This window comes from Rhinatrema bivittatum, chromosome 2 (genome assembly GCF_901001135.1).
Source record: "Rhinatrema bivittatum chromosome 2, aRhiBiv1.1, whole genome shotgun sequence".
Taxonomy (NCBI): Eukaryota; Metazoa; Chordata; class Amphibia; order Gymnophiona; family Rhinatrematidae; genus Rhinatrema; species Rhinatrema bivittatum.
Window position 1 is genome coordinate 710,788,633 of NC_042616.1, and position 20,417 is coordinate 710,809,049.

Consider the following 20,417-nt stretch of genomic DNA (forward strand, 5'->3'; position numbering starts at 1 on the left):
CAACATCCTCTTCAGTAAATACCGAAGCAAAGAAATCATTTAATCTTTCCACGATAACCTTATCTTCTCTAAATGCCCCTTTAATCCCTTGAACATCCAATGGTTCAACTGACTCCCTTGCAGGCTTTTTGCCTCGGATATATTTTAAAAAGTTTATATGGTGAGTTTTTGCATCTACGGACAACTTCTTTTCAATTTCTCTCTTAGCCTGTCTTATCAATGTCTTACATTTAACTTGCCATTGCTTATGCTTTATCCTATTTTCTTCTCCTGGATCCTTTTTCCAATTTTTGAATGAAGATCTTTTGGCTAAAATAGTCTCTTTCACTTCACCTTTTAACCATGCTGGTAATTGTTTTGCCTTCCTTCCACCTTTCTTAATGTGTGGACTACATCTGCACTGTGCTTCTAGGATGGTATTTTTTTTAACAATGTCCATGCCTGTTGCACACTTTTAACTTTGCAGCTGCACCTTTCAGTTTTTTCTAACTATTTTTCTCATTTTCTCAAAGTTTCCCTTTTGAAAGTTTAGCACTAGAGCCATGGATTTACATACTGTCCCCCTTCCAGTCATTAATTCAAATTTGATCATATTATGATCACTATTGCCAAGCGGCCCCACCACCGTTACCTCTCTTACCAAATCCTGTGCTCCCCTGAGAATTAGATCTAAAATTGCTCTCTCTCTCATCGGTTCCTGAACCAATTGCTCCATAAAACTGTCATTTATTCCATCCAGGAACTTTATCTCTCTAGCATATCCTGATGTTACATTTACCCAGTCAATATTGGGGTACTTGAAATCAATCTCCTCCTCGGATAACTTTTTCAAGAGCACCTAATTTGAAAAACCTTTTGGTACGTTCAGATTTCACCATAAAGACAAATGACAATTATGTTACAGGCTCACATCAACCATGTAATACTTGTTCAGTATGTCCGATGTCAATGTCAATAACAGAAAGTATTACCTTGACAACAGGTTATAAAATGTATCTGAAACATGTAACATCCTGCACATCAATAATGGTAATTTACATGTTTAGTTGTCCATGTAATCTACAATATGTAGTAAAAACTAAACGCCTTTTAAAAACACGGATGATAGAGCACAGATCTAACATAAAAAACTCTCGCATCGAAGAGCCATTGGTTGCACATTGCTTAGCACACAAACATTCCTTTAATGATCTCAAATTTTGTGCCATCGATCATGTACCAGTGCATTGGCGCGGTGGCAACCGTGAAAAACAACTTTTAAAATTGGAACAACGGTGGATATACCGACTGGGGACAGTGAGTCCAGCAGGTTTAAATGCCGAGTTGGAATTGCACACTTTCTTAGGATAAAATGACCCAGGATTTAGTGCTTTCTTTTCTAATTTTCTGACAATCAACACGTCATCAATTGACGTCACATTCATTGCATATTTATTAAGACGTAAACGCTAGCCTCGTTTCCTCCTTGTGACGTGGAAGAATGGTTGAGACGCCAGGTCCATTTTGAAACGGTAGCCTATGGCGGTCAGATAAGTACTATTTTTCTATTTATCGAATTTAAAGTTGCTAAGACTGTTTCTTTAAATATTTATAGGCAAACACTCCTATGATGTTTGTCTACATGCCCCTGAGGAAGCTTTATCAAGCGAAACATCGGCCATGTTGGGCGTTTATCTATGTACTACTCTGAGAGAGTGCTAGTCACCTCTTATTCTCACAATAATAACGGAGTGTAAAATATTATCAATGGAGTGAAAAATAACATCAATAGAGTGAAAGCTCATGTTTTAAAGAAAAAGAAAATAATCAAAAAAAAATTTTCAAAACATAATTAAAGAAATTTTAAGTGACGGTGAATGATTAGAAGTCCGGTTGGATTTGGGTTTGAATCACAACGTCAGGCTTGCTGACACCGTCACTATAGGCAATAATTTGAATTGCTATTCAGTTTCCCTTATATGTTACAGTACTTGAAATCTCCCATTATTACTGCACTACCAATTTGGTTAGCTTCCCTAATTTCTCTTAGCATTTCACTGTCCATCTCACCATCTTGGCCAGGTAGAGGGTAGTATACTCCTATCAATATACTCTTCCCCAACACACAAAGGATTTCTACCCATAAAGATTTGATTTTGTATTTACTCTTATACAGGAGCTTTATCCTGTTGAACTCTATGCCATCCCTGACATAAAGTGCCGCCCCACCTTCCAGATGCTCCTCTCTGTTATTGTGATATAATTTGTACCTCGGTATAGTATTGTCCCATTGGTTGTCCTTCTTCCACCATGTCTCTGAGATGCCAATTAAGTCTATGTCATCATTCACTGTTATACATTCTAACTCTCCCATCTTACTTCTTAGACTTCTGGCATTAGCATACAAACAAGGATCTATACAAAGGCATTATCACCTCCTTTTTTTTATTGGTTATTCCTCTCTCTATGCAGCCCAGCATTCTTCTGGCTTTAGCTATTGCCTTGTCACATTGCTTTGCCACCTTCAGATCTCCAGACATTAGTACCACAAGATCCTTCTCTTGGTCTATGCATATCAGTCTTTCATGCCCTGTCACATACAGCTCTTTTGGATTACTGTACTCCAGATGCATGACTCTGCACTTCTTGGCATTGAATCCCAGGTGCCAAATCCTTGATCACTCTTCCAACTTTCTTAAATCTCTTTTCATTCTCTTTATTCCTTCAGGTGTGTCCACTTTATTGCTGGTCTTAGTATCATCTCCAAATAGACAAATTTTACCTTCTCTCCCTTCTGCAATGTCGCTTACAGAGATATTGAACAGAACCGGTCCCAAAATCAAACCCTGTGGCATTCCACCTAATACAGTTTTCTCTTCAGAGTAGGTTCCATTTACCATTACACTCTGTGTGCTATCAGTCAAGCAGTTTGTAATCTATGTCACCACCTTGGCACTCACTCCCAAGCTTCTGATTTTATTCACAAGCATATACGCGAGAATACACTATTTTAAAAACTGCTACATACTGGTCTAAATCAGGGTGATTAAATTTGCATGTGTAAAATAGGGGAGGGCCAGGGGTGTACCAGGGTGGGGCCACCATTTGCATGAGTAAGTTGCTATTTTACACCCTGCCAAAGTGATGCGTGTTTTTCTTTTACTTGTATATGATTACACCTGGTCATTATCTGGTGTTAGTCATCACCAACGTCTTAAAAGTGAAAAAATGTCGGGGTGGGGAGTTTTGGGTGAAATGGGAGCACTTCTGGCTAAAGAAACAAGAGGGTTTTTACGAGCCTCAGATGGACTGGGTGAACTGGTAGATTAATCGGTAAAACCGGTTATTTTATTGCTGTGCACATGTTAGAAAATCCCCTGATTTGTATGTGTAAAAGCTGACTTACAGGGCATAAATGTATCTTAAAAATGCAAATAATTATTAATGTGGGGTTGAACATTCCCCACAGTAAGCCCAAGATCTTCTTGGTCTTTCACAGTTAATCCAGGGGCAATTCCCTTTTCCCTTTGCTCCGGTGGTAGCCCGATGTTGGGGCTAAGAGAGGCCTCCTCTGTAGGCGCAGTGGGCCCTCCCTGACCCACTGGCACATCAAAGTCCCTGGCCTCTCCATCTACTGGAATAGGAGAAGCCATGAAGCTGGGAATATCTTGTTGCAGCAGAGTCGGCATAGGAAGAGTAGGAAATACTCTTACTCTGCCTTTACGTTTTGGAGGCATGCTGTAGGGGGGAAAGAAAGTTTGTCATTGGCAACTCCAGAAATGGAGGGGAAAATCATCGTGCCAAATGTCCAGTTACCAGGTCCACCAACCCGCCCAGCGCAAGTGACGCTAGAAACATTGTGGGACTTGATGGCAGGCATGTCAACTAATATTAAAGATTTGGAAAGGAAAATGGATTTGTTAAATGGAAAACAAGAACAGGAACATCTAGAGACCCAAAAGCAAATAAAAGATACCAATGAAAGAGTAAAACAATTGGAAGATCAGGGAAAAAAGTTATTGGAGTTCAATGTAGCTGTGGTGAAGGATAGGATTGCTATTAATAGGAGACTAGAAATGTTGGAAAATAATACAAAAAGATTAAACTTAAGATTCTTAAACTTCCCCAGAATTGTTGGGGAAGAACCAATAATATCCTTAAAGAAGTTTTTTGTTGAACAATTAGGATTTACCTTAGAGAGGTCCCCTACTATTAACAATTGTTATTTTCTGCCCACAAGAAATGAATTGCCTAGAGTTGAGAATTTCCAAGGAGACCTTACCAATTTTTTGGAGGACTCCACAGCAAATATAATAAGTTGGGGAACTTTGTTGGTTACCTTTTATGCCACCACAGATATTAACATTATAATGAAGAAATATTTTAGTAAGTATCCAATTACTTATTATGAAAAATCTATTAAAATTTTCCCTGATTTAGCTCCTTCTACTCAATTGAGACGCAAAGCTTTCTTGGTGTTTCGGCAAGAAGTAATTTCGCTAGGTTATTCCTATACATTACGCTATCCGTGTAAATGTATAATACAAAAACAAGAGAATACATATATATTTTTTGTTCCTGACCAATTAAAAATGTTCTTAGATCAAGCTAGGGTGCCGACCTCTACCCCACTTTCTAGTTAAACTAAGGTTAAAAAAGGAAAAAAGGTATAGGATATGCAAATATTCTTATAAATTTGTTTCTTGATATGCTCCCAATTTATATAGGAATAATAACCCTCCATTATGGTTGATAATAAAAATGTGGTGGTTAAATTCTTTTTTTTTTAAAATTAGTAATAAGTATCAATGAATTGCATTAACCATACATTGTCATTTCCATAACTATGTAATGAGAAACGTGTATTGTAATATATAGTGAAACTTGATAAATAAAGAATTCAAAAAAAAAAAATGCAAATAAAATCTACTCTTGTATCCCTTTAAGATTTGAAGTACAAACACACGGTTATACCATTTGCACACACTTATCCGTTTAAATTCAGATTTATCTGGCTAAGTAGCGCCTTTGCCGCTATTTAGATGGACAAATTTTAACTTACCTGGATAAGTAGTGCTTTTTTTTAGACTTATTTTACATATTCAAATAAGTTCAAAAGCACTACTTAGATGGACAAGTACCGCTTTTCACTTATTGACCTAAGTGACATTAATTAGCTGGATAGATCAGAATTTATTCGGATGAGTGCAGTGTTTTTTCATGTAAATCCGAACTTGCGTGGCTCGTGGTTTTTACATACATGAGCATTTGTACACTAGGGGTGTGCATTTGTTTTTGACGTATTGGCAATTTGCAATGTATGGCGAACCCCCACGAATACAATGTATCTAACGAATAAACCCCCCACCCTCCTGACCCCCCCAAGACTTACCAAAAGTCCCTGGTGGTCCAGCGGGAGTCCTGGCACGATCTCCTGCACTCGGGCTGTCGGCTGCCGGTATTCAAAATGGCGCCATTAGCCTTTGCCCTCACTATGTCACAGGGGCTATCGATGCCAATAGTCAGCCCCTGTCACATGGTAGGAGCACAAGATTGCACCGGCCATCCATTGCTCCTACTATGTGCCAGGGGCCGACCAATGGCACCGGTAACCCCTGTGACATAGTGAGGGCAAAGGCTATCGGCACCATTTTGAATACCGGCAGCCGACAGCCCGAGTGCAGGAGATCACACTAGAACCCCTGCTGGACCACCAGGGACTTTTGGTAAGTCTTGGGGGGGTCAGGAGGGTGGGGGGTTGTAGTTAATTAAATGTAAAGGGTTGGGATGGGTTTTTGTTTTGGGAAACGAATACATACGTAACTAATGAACGGATCGGGGTCCCCCAAGAATGGATGCAACGGATTTGGCTCCCCATGAATACGAATACCAAATGGGACGAATCCGTCGCTGCTGCACATTCCTATTGTGCACGTGTACTTGTATTTTATAATCTGGAATATCATATCCATGCAGGTTATAAAATACAGTAGCAACTTTGCATGCGCCCATATTCATGTTTAAATGGGCGAATGTGTTCAGTTTTGAAAGTTATCCTCTAATAGGTTCAAAGCTCAATGCGCACCAAAGCCGGGAGATATGCAGAGACGTCGGGCTGGCGTGCACTGTGTGGATTTTAAGAAATGCGCACAACATTTTTTTTTACCAAAAAAGGGCATAGCATAAGTATGGTCTGGGTAGGGCATGGCCATTCTAGGATTTCTCAGTGAATCCAGTGCATAAATACTTATGTGCAGAAGCATGCACCAGGGTTCCCTACCACATAACTTTACTTCTGCAATGGATGGCGTGTAAGTCAGAAAACAAAAAAAACTAAAGAGGTGAGCAGAGTTTTAAGGGTCAGGGCTAACAGTAAAAGGGAGGCTAATTAAAAAAAGGGGGGGGGGGTGTTAGGAAGTCCGATCCCTTATCTGGGTGAACTGGCAACAAACTGGTTTAATTGGAAATTGTGTCGGCATGCGTGTCTATTGAAATCCCCCCATTTCCTAAGTAGAAGCAGCATTTGCATGCTCATGTGCGCCTCCATATAAAATTGCGCGCACATGTGCGTGCATACAGTTATTTTATACCATGCATGCATATACGCGCATATGTTATAAAATGACTACGTCCTTTGCGCAAGCTGGCATACACACATACATGTACACATGCATGACTGTTAACAATTACCGTCCCTGTCTACTTGGTTAATAACAGATTATGGACTTCTTCAGAAACTTGTCCAAACTTTTTTAAAACACTGCTATACTAACTGCCTTAATCACATCCTCCAGCAATGAACTGGTATTGGGTGAAAAAGAATTTTCTACAATTTGTTTTGAATGTGCTACTTACTAACTTCATTGAATGTCCCCTAATTTTTGTATTTTTTTGAAAGAGTAAATAACAGATTTACATTTACCCATTCTATTCCTCTCATGATTTTATAAACCTCTATCATATCCCCTTTCAGCTGTCTTTTCTCCAAACTGGACAGCCCTAACCTCTTTAGCCTTTCCTTATAGGGGAGTGGTTCCATCCCTTTTATTATTTTGGTCGCCCTTCTCTGTATCTTTTCCAATGGAACTATATCTTTTTCGAGATGCGGCAGCCAGTACTGCGCACAGTACTTCAGGTGCTACCTCACCATGGAGCAATACAAAGGCATTTTGACATTCACCATTTTATTCTACATTGCTTTCCTAATAATTCCTTACATTCTATTTCCTTTTTTGATCACCGTCACACACTCAACTAAGGATTTCAAAGTATTGTTCACTATGATACCCAGATCCTTTTCTTGAGTAGTAACTTCTAATATGGATTGTATAACTACAGAGTGAGTTACTTTTTGCCATAGGGCATATTTTGGGGGACATTTGCTGACACTGCATAATTTTGCTGCCTGAGGAGGCTGTTTCATGCTGCCTTATTATAGAACCATCCCTGACAGAATTTTTCAGGGCTTCAGGTTCGTCATGCAGCACCTTTATTTTGTTAAGAAAAGAAAAATTCACTGTTTGTGGAGCAGCAACCCGACTTTGTAAATTCTCAACTTTATATGTGAACTGCTGTAATGTAACTTTCTGGATTGCAACTTTGGACTCTGTAAAGTCCATATATCCACATTCAGCCACTGTCTGGCAAGCAAAGTTAACCAGATAATCTTATCTGCAGAGATGCTGTTAAATATCTCTGGCTATCTTAAAGTTACCTGGACAAGTTTATCCAACTAACTTACGGATAGCTCTTTGACTGTCCTAAAGTTGTCCAGCTATATTAGCCAAATAACATTCAGGCCGATACAGTACAGTGCACACCGGCGAGAGGCCGGTGCACGCGCCGGGAGAGCGGGCATTCGTCCGCTCTCCCGCGGACTTTACTGAATCGGCCTGAATTTCTTTCTCCGTCCCAAAGAGTAAAAAAAGTAAAAAAAAAAATTGAATTCGGCCTGCGGACTTTACTAAATCGGCCTGAATTTCTTTCTCCATCCCGAAGAGTAAAAAAAGTAAAAAAAAAAAAAAATTGAATTTCTTTCAGGCCGATTCAGTAAAGTCCACGGGAGAGCAGACGAACGCCCGCTCTTCCGGCGCGCGCACCGGCCACTCACCGGTGCACGCGATTCAGTATTCAAATTAGGTGTTGCGGTAGAAACGGGGAAAAGGAGGCGCTAGGGACACTAGCGCGTCCATAGCACTTTCTTTTAGCCTGGAGCGGCGGCTGTCAGCGGGTTTGACAGCCGACGCTCAATTTTGCCGGCATCGGTTCTCGAGCCCGCTGACAGCCACGGGCTCGGGAACCGGACGCCAGCAAAATTGAGCGTCCGGTTTTCGGCCCGAAAGCCGTGGGCTGAATTCAAATTTTTTTTTTTAAACTTTTTTTACTCTTCGGGACCTCTGACTTAATATCGCCATGATATTAAGTCGGAGGGTGCACAGAAAACCAGTTTTTACTGCTTTTCTGTGCACTTTCCCGGTGCCGGAAGAAATTAGCGCCAACCTTTGGGTCGGCGCTAATTTCTGAAAGTAAAATGTACGGCTTGGCTGCACATTTTACTTTCTGTATCCCGCGTGCATACCTAATAGGGCCATCAACATGCATTTGCATGTTGAAGGCGCTATTAGGTGCCGCAGGTTGGACACGCGTTTTCCTCCCCTTACTGAATAAGGGGTAAGGGAAAACGTGCATCCAAGAGCAGGCTAACAGTACGCTCCGTCGGCGCGCACTGTACTGTATCGGCCTGTTTATCATTAACATTGTCATTTAAGCAATTTTTAATTATTTTTAATGTTAACTACTTTTAAAATCAAAATTAAGCTGCTTGGTTTATTTTATGTATTTTTTTTTATTTTAATTTTTATTGTTTTATTTAAGCATGTCTTTTGTAAATTCATTTAGTTGATTATTTTAAAGTGATATATTGTACTATTTTTATTTGATTCTATGTATGTTACCATTGTACTTTGCTTAGTCCTTGGTGTATAAGCGATGCATAATTCTTAATAAAGATAAAGATAAGGAAAGATTTATCTGACTAATCCTGCCATTTCTCCAGCTAAGTCCAAACTTAGCTGAACAAATGGCAGTGAATATGGACCTCTGTATTGTTAGAAGAATGCAAAATTTGTTAACTCTAAGAGAATATTGAGAGCTCCAGATTCTGTATTGCCTTCCAAATATACTATAGCACAAGCAGGGTCTCCACACTTCTAAGGAAAAGGGCCACATAAAACATTTCAAATTGCTAAGAGATCTAAATGAAAATTTGATTTTTGTGGGAAGTCGGGAGCCATACAGAGAAGAGTTGGTGGTGTCCAGCCATGTGTGGCGTCAGGCCGAGTGCAGCAGCCTGCCGATCATGACCTAGAGCAACTGGGGCAGCATTGGGAAATGGCAATTATGGCTCTGTGCTGGTGGTAAGTACTACAGTCTGCAGGGTAGGCCCGCAGAATGCCAAACAAAATAATAGCTTTATGCTTCTGCAATGATTTTAAGTTTGTTGTGGGACTATGTGAACTTCATCATTTGTTGTATGCATGATTAACTCTGTTCTTAAGCAAATACATCTATTATTGCCTTACCTTTCAAAATCAAATAACATTAACATAATAGATATTTCAACATTTCTAAAAAAATGAGGGCATCTTTTCATCTAAACTTGATGACAAATCACTAATGTTTCTGTAATATGAATAAATGTGATTTTTAATGCCTATTCCCTGTCCACATTTTCACAAATAAAGACAGCTGGAGTAAATTCCTTGGGAAACCTGAACTTAATGTTGCAAGTGAAAATAAAACATATTCATGTTAAATTAAAATGGAACTTTTATTCTGAATACATTTCTAAGACAGATTTTCTTATTGATCTATTTTTTATGTTTTCCCATATGAAATAAAGATCAAGGCTGGTTTGTTGTGTAACTAAGGTCTTGAGGGTAATTTTTGCTGTGTCTTTCAGCATGATGGCCAAACTTTGACATCATCTGTACCTTAACATTTATTGGTACCTCTTTCAAATGCCCTGTAGATATTTCCATTACTAAAAACAAATGTTGGGAAAACATATTACTCCTTGGTGGAAAGGTAGATTTGGTCTATTCCTCGCTAAGGGGAAACATAACAGTAGGATTAGTGGTACCATGTGTGATGTAACAAAGTCAAATAGTTCAAAGTTGGATGTAGCTTTACACCCTATAGAGAATGTTTTTTGATAATTTAGTGTGGTAGTCAATTTTCTTTGAATCCTAGCTTTGCATGAATAAGATGAAATTAAGGGGCTTATATACTAAACAACTTGAGTGTTTATGCCAGTGTTAAACATCACAGTAATCATCAAGGGTTTGTGCAATACTTATACCATATAAAAGTTGATTGCTGGGTGTTATGACTGTCGGTCGTGGCCGCCCGCGGCCAGCCCAACTCACATCTTGTGCTGCCCTGCTCTCCTCTCCAGGCAAACTCGCAGCTGTGGCCAGCTGCTCTCGACGCATGCCATCTTTCTTCCAGGACGTCTCATGGAACTGGGACGCCGCCGACCTCCATGCCTACTCCGGGCCTGCCTAGGTGTGTGCGCCATTAAGTCTACCTTTAAGGACGCTATGGCGGGAACCTCAGGGGTGTCTCCTATTGATGACATCACCAGCCGGGATTCATAACCACTGCCCTGACCCTGCACTAATCGACTTGGCAACGAGTTCCTTCACTACTGGTGCTTGTGCCTGTCTGCCTGGACATCTGTTCCTGCTTAGATCTCTACTTCGGTTCCTGGACTCTGGCTCGGGTAACTGCTCCTCAGGGGCCTGTGTGCGCTTCTCGGGAGACTTGTCTCCAGACTGCGCCGCTCCTTGGGGTGATCCCTGCGCCTCTCCAGAGGTCCTGCCTATTGGCCTCCTCGCTCCTTGGGGGTCGTCCTGAAACTACCTTACAGAGACTCTTGCTCCACACTTCCCCGCTCCTAGGGGCCATGTCTACATCTCTACACCAGTTGTTTGCTCCGCACTTCCCTGCTCCTCGGGGCAGTGTCTACATCTCTACACTGCAACTGGCTCTGCACTCCTCCACTCCTTGGGGTAGTGCCTACGACTCCACGTCAGCGACTTGCTCCACGCTTCCCCTCTCCTCGGGGTGGGGCCTACATCGCTACTGCAGCAACTGGCTCCATGCCTCCCCGCTCCTCGGGGCAGCATCTACATCTCTACTCGAGTGACTTTGCTCCTGCTTCCCCGCTTCTCAGGGCAGTCTCCTTTACTACTGCTAATCTGACTCTGCATTTCCCCGCTCCTCGGGGCAGCCTACGTCGCTGCTGCTAGGCCTGACTCTGTGCTTCCCCGCTCCTCGGGGCAGTCCCTACTTCATCATACCAGAGACTCTGTTACTATGCTATACTTCAGTTGTGTCTCCTACTACTGCTGACCACGCCTCCAGATGGTGAGGACCTGTGGGGCTCCTCCCCTCAGGCTGTAACAACACTCACCTCGGGCCAAGGGTCCACTAAACCCATGAATCAACCATGAATCTGTCCATTCACTATTCATTACAGTGCAGATCTGATTGCAATACAAATCAAGTGATTTATGAAGTTGTTTGCCCATGCAGAAAATGATATATTGGACACACCAAAAGTCCAATAAAAATACACATTATCCAGCATACAAGCTGCATTAGAATGTACAAGACTGAAGCACAGTTGGTGAACCATTGGTTGGAAGCCAAACATTCAATTGAGCAACTTCAGGTTTTTGTACTTCAACATCTGGCTTCATTTTGTGGAGGCAACATCTCCTTACTTCTATATAGACATGAACAACAGTTTATTTTTTCATGGAATACTATTAGTCCACATGGATTGAATCATGTAGCCTAATGGGAAGCATTTTTTTTAGACATGCGATCAATTATATGGCCTCCCATTCAAGATGTAGTGGCTATAAACCAGTCCATTCACATTCAAGTTTTCATTATATGATGGACAGTTTTGAATTTTGCGGTAGCATTGCAGCATTTTCTGTTGATTGATTTCAGAGAGTGGAGATGTATATAAAGAATATTGATTTGTGGCCATTACTCTTTAACGGCTGAATGCCGTCACTAGGATGGGGCAGGTATGTGCGTGTGGATTTTTAATTTATAAGGTTCAAGACACTCTCATTAACTCTGTTTTTGGCTTTTTTCAGATTTATGACATCAAGAAGAATCTAAAAATATCCATTCATGACATCTGCACAATTTGAAGTTAAAGAAAGTATTTTGAGCCACTTATTGTTTTTAGAATAGTAAATCGACCAACGATAACTTTGTTTTCCATATTTATTCTATACAGGTTGCAGCTTTGAGCAGATACTCAATGCACTTTTTAATAATTTATATAAACCCCTGATGAAGCTATTTATGTAGTAAAGCTGAGGCTTCGTGTAAGGGAAATATAAACAGACAAACAGTTGTGGTGGTTGAACGAGGATATACAAATTTAAAGGATCAACTGACTATGTTTGTTTGACCTGCAGAAGATAGGGTTAAAGCTTGGGGCTAACATGAACAAAAAATCTGTGTTGGTTGGATATGGACACATAGTACATGATCTTAATTGCACATGTTTTTTTCACAAATGCTTTCTTTATAAAATCCTAAGGGATGTTTTTTTTTAATCTCAGCTCTGATTGCAATCATTTGCAAAGCCTGAAGGCATTATAAGAAAAGACATTTGTTCACTGTCTTATGCAACAAGTTATGAACTGGCTTTTCCATCACAGTAAATGGTTAAGTAATTAATCATAGTCCCAGTAAATGATTATATTATTAATCATAGTATTATTAGCCAACATATAATTTTTGTTTAACAAAATGTTAGTTGATTGGTAAATGTTCAATATACTTCTTGATTTTGAGTACATATATACTGTATACCCCAACCTTCCATTATTTCTTCTGTCACTTTCTACAGTATCAATAAATAGTTTCCTTCTCTTCATCTTGGAGGTCCCAGATTCGCATGTGACAGGATCTGAAGTGTTTGGCCAGCCTCTGCACAGATGTACAGTCCCTTTTATAGAACTGTCTCCAGCACAGTTCAGTGCCACCGCTATAAAATAAACTGCAAATCTGCAGCAGGTTTCACAAAAAGCAAAGCTGGCTATAGTCCGTATTTAAGACATCACTGTTTACTGCGGAGAGCCTTAATGAAAAATGAGGTTTCAATACTAGAATTTTTTCAATGTTTTTTTTTGTGTGTGTGAGAGATAAACAGATGATTTGAACTGTAAATTGAACCAGGTCCCTCAGCAGAAACAGCTCTTTTTAAATGAAATATATTTGTGTTTTCTGCAGCTCTGCTCTGCTCTGCTATACCACTGTGTTCTCAGTTTATATTCCTCCTATGAATCCTATAGTCATTGGCATGGAGGTAGAGCAGGAAGGAGAACACAGTAGTCAGCTTCAGCGTCTGCTCAAAAGGAATCTAACTGTATTGGCAGTACAAACTGATCAGGTAAAAAATGTTCTTCTTTTGACTCTACTAGTGCGCTTCCAAATATTAATGATATTGACAGCATTTGTTTTCTCTTGCTGGAAATATCTGGAAGCACCACCTGATTTCTTTTTTTTACCAGGACCAGGCCTTTGTTTGGTTTTTATATTTTCTGTCCCCTGCCACAAAAATAAATTTATTTATTCTTAAAATGTAGATTCCACAGCTTTCAACGCTGGAAATTATGCTGGAAGCATGTGTCGAACTTTAAAGTCAAATGGTTGGAGTGCCAGAAACCACCTCATTACTTGTCCAATGTAGAGATGAGCTTCGTTTTTTTCTACTGGGTCGATTTTTGAGTCGGACGCTTCGGGGTAAAGTTCGTTTTTCCTCGGTTAGTTTTTTGAAAAAAATGAACAAAAACTAAATGGGGAAAAACGAAACCGGCCCAAAAAACGACGCGGGAAAACGAAGGTAAAAAAAAACCCAACCCAAGCATTAAAATTTACTTTAATACATTAAATACACCCCCCCCCCACCATCCCGATCCCTCCCCAAGACTTACTAACATCCCTGGTGGTCCAGCGGGGTCCCGCGAGGGATTTCTCTCTCCGTGCCATCTGACTTTCGGGCCTGCCTCGATCAAAATGGCGCCGATAGCCTTTGCCCATACTATGTCACAGGGGCTACCGGTGCCATTAGTCAGCCCCTGTCACATGGTAGGAGCACAAGATGGCACCGATGGCCATGTGACAGGGGCTGACCAATGGCACCGGTAGCCCCTGTGACACAGTATGGGCAAAGGCTATCGGTGCCATTTTGATTACTGGCAGCCGACGGTCCGAGTGCAGGAGATTGCTCCCGGACCCCCGCTGGACCACCAGGGACTTTTGGCAAGTCTTGGGGGACCCTCCTGACCCCCACAAGACTTGCCAAAAGTCCAGCGGGGGTCCGGGAGCAACCTCCTGCACTCGGACCGTCGGTTGCCAGTAATCAAAATGGCGCCGATAGCCTTTGCCCTTACTATGTCACAGGGGCTACCGGTGCCATTGGTTGACCCCTGTCACATGGTAGGAGCACAAGATGGCGCCGGCCATCCATTGCTCCTAATGCAAATTCAAATCAGCCAACTATTCAAGACTGCTTTGCAAAGGCTCCCTTGATAACACCAGGAAGTGATGTTGCAGGAGGTTTAAACGAGGAGCAAGGGATAAACCTCCAGACATATGAAACATCTTTAAGCCCTGGTGCACCAGCAACACCAGAGCCTCCAACCGGAAAAAGAGAGGGGGAACTTTTGTTCGAGGACCCCAAATTAAGTATGGATTTCACATCACCTTGTAATCAGAGGGGAGCAGTAAGGTCATCTTGCTCCTCGGAGAACCCTGAAAGGTTGGGTTCCAGAGAACAAGGTGGTGAGTCTTTATTACAATATGATGAACCCGGGAAAGCTCCAATGGAGGAAAGAAGTGAAAGAAATCAAGTAAGAACCATGACAGATTTATCATTTATTACACCTAAGAAGTTTTCTATGGAAGAACTTGGAGTCATGATAATATCAATGCAAAAGTCTATTAATAATTTAACAACGATTGTGCAAGAGGCTTTTGAATAACAATAAGGTTTTGCAGACTAGGGTTGAAAAATTAGATAATTCAGTAAATACCTTAGAGGTTAAAATTGTTGAAGTAGAAAAAATACAGGGTAATTTAATCAGATCAGAAAAAACTGCATTTAGATAAGATTGAACAGTTAGAAAATCAAATCAAGAAACCTAATCTTAGGATACTGAATTTTCCTAGGTCACATTTGATTTCCCCTAGGGATTTATTCAAAAGTTATATGATAAATATATTAAGATATGCAGAGACTGCAATACCTGCAGTCTCTAGAATATATTATACTTCTCCACTTCAGAAAGAAGATAACATTCAAGATCAAGGACAGGCAAGTCAATTGGTTAGTAATCTGAACCTTACAGAATGAATAGAAAAATATTTTGAGGTGAATATTAGTACATGCGCTACCCTTATAGTAAAATTTCCATTTGTATCGGAGAGAGAGATCATGTCCTAAGATCATACTTTAGATATCAAAATATCAATTTTCATGGTCAGAATGTCAGGATATTTCCAGACATTGCCCGAGACACCCAAGTTAGAAGAAAGGAGTTTCTACAAATGAGAACAGAGGTATTACAAAGAGGGGCTAAACTTTTCTTGAGGTTTCCTTGCCCATGTATTGTTATATTTCAAAGATGTAAAATATATATTCAATCAACCAGAACAACTGCGTTCTTATTTGAATTCACATTCTTAGATTCTCCATTGAATTATCAGCTGGTAGAAATTAGTTAGTCAGGGAAAGACATTTATTTATTTATTTATTAATTATTTTTATTATACCGAGTTTCATGATATGAATCACATCAACCCGGTTTACAATTAACAATGTGAATAACTGAATATGAATATGAAACATATTGTGTATTCCCAGCGTAGGTGGCAGCCGGAGCTGGTATGTAACTGGTCCAATGCGTCGGGTGACCAAAAAAGGTCCGATGTACCTTAGAGCGAAGTGAACCACCAGAGGTGGCAGTAGTGAGCTGGAAGGGCCTGGCTGGGCTGTAATCCCTCAGGCACTGGAACAGCGATCCCAGGATGGCTGAGCTGTAGAGAAACTGAAATATAGTGAGTAGGCAGAGTATGCAGAGTTCAGGAACAGAACCTGGATGGTAACACTCATACAATAGACTCTTGAGGCAGCCAAGAGGCTGGAATGAAGTAGGCCCTCGAGGAGCGAGTACCTGGTTCCAGGGAAAGCTCTGAGAGAGAGATGGTAACTCACTGGTGTTGTAGGCAGCGGTGACTTTCTGGCAGAAGTAGTATTCAGTAGCAGGTCCGGGAATGTGGGCCCTCAAGGAGCGAGTACTGGTTCCAGACTGTGACCTGAAAAGCAAAAGAGAGAGCGAGGCCCCCGAGGAGCGGGTACCCCTGGTAAAGTCCGAGGAGGCAGAGTAGCAAGGTATGCAGAGAGCTAATCCCATCCGCAGCGATACCTGGAGGAATATCTACGCCTTGCTAACTCGAATAGCTAGCAAAAACGAAGACCTTGAAGATGACGTTTGTGCCACAGCTGGTACTTGAGTCGGGGCCGCGCCGTGCGCGCGCCCTTAGGCCTCAGGAAAACATGGCGGAAGGCAGCATCTAGCCAGACCGGGGACACCGGAGGAGGTCGGCAAGATGACGCCGCGGCAGCCAAACTTCCATCAACCAAGGAGGGAGTCGCCAAAGAGGTAAGGAGGGCGGAGTGGAGACGTTGGGCAGCAATGGTCGCAACACCTTTTAACCATGTCGTTTTGCCTTCCTTCCACCTTTCTTAATGCGTGGAATACATCTGGACTGTGCTTCTAAGATTGTATTTTTAAGCAATGTCCATGCCTGTTGTACACTTTTAACCTCTGCAGCTGCACCTTTCAGTTATTTTTTAATTATTTTCCTCATTTTATCAAAGTTTTCCTTTTGAAAATTTAGAGTTAGAACTGTAGATTTACATATTGTCTTCCTTCCAGTCATTGGCAGCTCAATTTAGGGGAGATTTGCAGATACTGAATTTTCCAGTGTATAAGTCACGCTTTTTTCAGCGATTTCAATGACTGGGACTTATACACCGGTGCAACCTATGTATTGACATATTCTCGCCAGCAAAATAAAAAACAAAACAAAAGCCAAGCAGCCGGAGCCCATGCCATAGCTCCTGACTGTAATGTTGCAGCAATTGGAAACATAAACAATAACATTTGGACCTTTCAAAAGTTGTTGTTTACATTACTAATGATACTGCTGTGGGCGGCTCTGGTTGTACTCTTTAAAACTGACAGCATGCACCACATCCAAAGCTGCATATTACCACACAGCCACCCCAAGTAAAAACGGAAGGAGTACTGATATGAAATAAATATAAAGAAAAGCAGAGACCCCCTCGCATGCTCGTTCTTTACCTCGGCCCGGGGCATTCTCAGAGGTGCTATATGTGGGAGTGCTCACTACGGAGGCATCGCACGCCACTCGGATCTCTCTCTCTTCACAGACATCTTCACTGCGTGGTATCTGCACCAGAACTGTGCCTCCACATGCTCACCGCACTGGCTGTTCTTCTGGATATCAGCTGCTTCTGCGAGAAGCAAAACTTAATTCTCACCACTGTAGTTATTAGTCGCTTGCTAAAAACTGGTAAGTGCAGTATTTTCAAGAAATAATACTTAATATATACTACCATAGTAGTGATTGTTCAGACTGTGGTGATAACTTCACTTGGCAATAGTGGTCACTGCAGCTTCTTCAAAAGTCAAAACTTTATACACACTGCTGTAGTGATCCTTAAGGCTGTGGTGTTAACCTCATTTGGGAAAAAGTTGTTAGTGCTATTCATATTTATTTATTTATTTATTTAACATTTTTAATATACCGAAATTCTAGCAACAATGTTGCTAATCATTTATAATCATATAAACTAGCAATTAAAGCATTGCTACTTTTGTAAGAATGCCACAAACTGTAACACGTAAAAATGCGCACTATTGCATTTGCAGCAGAAAACAGAAATCAGGAAGCAGGCAGGCACTTCGACATCAGTGAGAAAATAATTTGTGACTAGCGCAAAGCTAAAAACGTGATCAGATGAATGAAGAAAACAAAGAAAGCAGATCATGGAAAGAAAGCGTGCTGGCCACAGCTGGAGGATTGTCTGCACAGGTGGGTCCTGGAGCAGTGAGCAGAAGGTAGAGGGCTATCAGCGATACAGATACGTCTGAAGGCCCAGATACTAGAAAAAGAAACAAATGTGGTTGGCTTTGCAGCTGGTCCATCTTGGTGCTTCAGGTTCATTAAACAAAAGGAATTGGCAATCAGAGCACGCATGCTGGCCGTCCAATCCCAATACTCAAAATCGCGCCGATCGCCTTTGCCCTCACTATGATGGCGATCGGCGCCATTTTGAGACTCAAAATCGCCGTCCCGCCAATACTCAAAATGGCGCCGATTGCCGTCATAGTGAGGGCAAAGGCGATCGGCGCCATTTTGAGTATTGGGATTGGACGGCCGGCGTGAAAGGAGGTCGCTCCCGGACCCCAGCTGGAGTTTTGGCAAGTCTTGTGGGGGTCAGGAGGCCCCCCCAAGCTGGCCAAAAGTCCCTGTGGGTCCAACGGGGGTCCCGGAGCGACCTGCCGTCCGATGCCAGGACTCAAAATGGCGCCGATAGCCTTTGCCCATACTATGTCACAGGGGCTACCGGTGCCATTGGTCAGCCCCTGTCACATGGTAGGAGCACAAGATGGCGCCGATGGCCATGTGACAGGGGCTGACCAATGGCACCGGTAGCCCCTGTGACAAAGGCTATCGGCGCCATGATGAAACTAGCACTGAGGGTGTGAGTGAGTTCCCGGACCCCACTGCTGGACCACCAGGGAGTTTTGGTAAGTCTCTGGGGGGGGGTCAGGAGGGTGGGGGGGTTTTAAATTTTTATTTAGGCTGAATAAAACAGAAATCTGTTTAATATGTGGGGAGTCGCGATGCGTTTCGCCTCCCCATGTATTTAACAGATAGCAAAAAATAAGTTGCGGATTACAAATACGTGGAAAACGGATGCACACCTCTATGACGTGAACCTTTTCTTAGCAGACATGTGGGTGCTGTTAAAGTCATTAGAATCTATAATGTGATGTTGACATTTCTGAGGGGACTTGCAAATACAAGTAAAGGCATGACACCATCTGATTACCAATCCTGCCTTCACACTGTCTGCCCAGCATCCTTATGTCACCTCTCTGAGAAGCTTACTTCATCTACGTGACATCCAATGCCCAAGGACCTCATCATCTAAACATGATAGTTGACAATTAGCCGAGGTAGATGTAGCATGCAGCATCTGTGTATGAGTGCATGCAACCACAAAGAGGTATGCTAGCTTGTAAGGGCCTGTGACCATTGTGGGAATGCAACAATGTAGAACAGGTGTTTTACCAAAGGCTGAAAGTGAAGGCCTGCTAGGCGATCACTCTAACATCAGCAGTGCCTCTGAAAAAGCTGAAGAGTGCTGTCAGCAGTGTCTTTGCACGCCTATGTGACAGAAAACATCCTAAGTACAGGTGTATAACTCGAAATGCAGACTTTTGTCAGCTATGAGATGAGGCAGTAAAATGGAAACTCTGTGACTGATACCTTAAACCATCTACCTGTAGCTTTAGGCTGGGCCATTAAGCTTCTGAGCTACTTGTGATGTATATTTATTTATTTATTTATTTATAGTTTTTTTTTTATCCCGCCGCTCATCAAAGATATCACGTCGGTGTACAATGAACAGGAACTTACGCCGGAGCGTTATACATTTAACAGGATTAAATAAGCATTATACATTTAACAAAAGTAAGAATATATATATTTGAACATAAAACAAGTAGAATCTTTTAAAACAGAACTATCGTTTAGGATTAACTGAGCTGAGTTAAACAGAGCTGGAAAGTAAAGGGATTTTAGGAAATTATATATATATAATGTATAGGATTTCTAGAGCTGTTGCTTTGCATATTCAAGGCCCAGCTGGAGGCCCATCACACCTATGCCACTATCTCACCCACATGTGACGTCCTAGGGGGAGGCCCACCAAGCAAATGTCACAAGCTAGGCCAAGCTACGTACACTGTGTTGGCAGTCCTACATGAACTGTCTTGCGACACTTGACTCTTGAATACAATCTTTCAGGTATAGTCCACACTGACCCAGACAGAGAAGCAATGACTGAAAGAAAGAGAGGAGAGCAGCTGCAAACACTCTACTGGCCTCCCTTCCATAGAAGGGGAAGGGGTAGTTGAGGCCTAACATGCAAAGTAGCATTTCATGAGGCTTTGCCAAAGCTGGCTGTCACTGAGCGTGATGTCCTCAGCTTGGGGGGGGGGGGGGGGGTGCACATGGGGGAT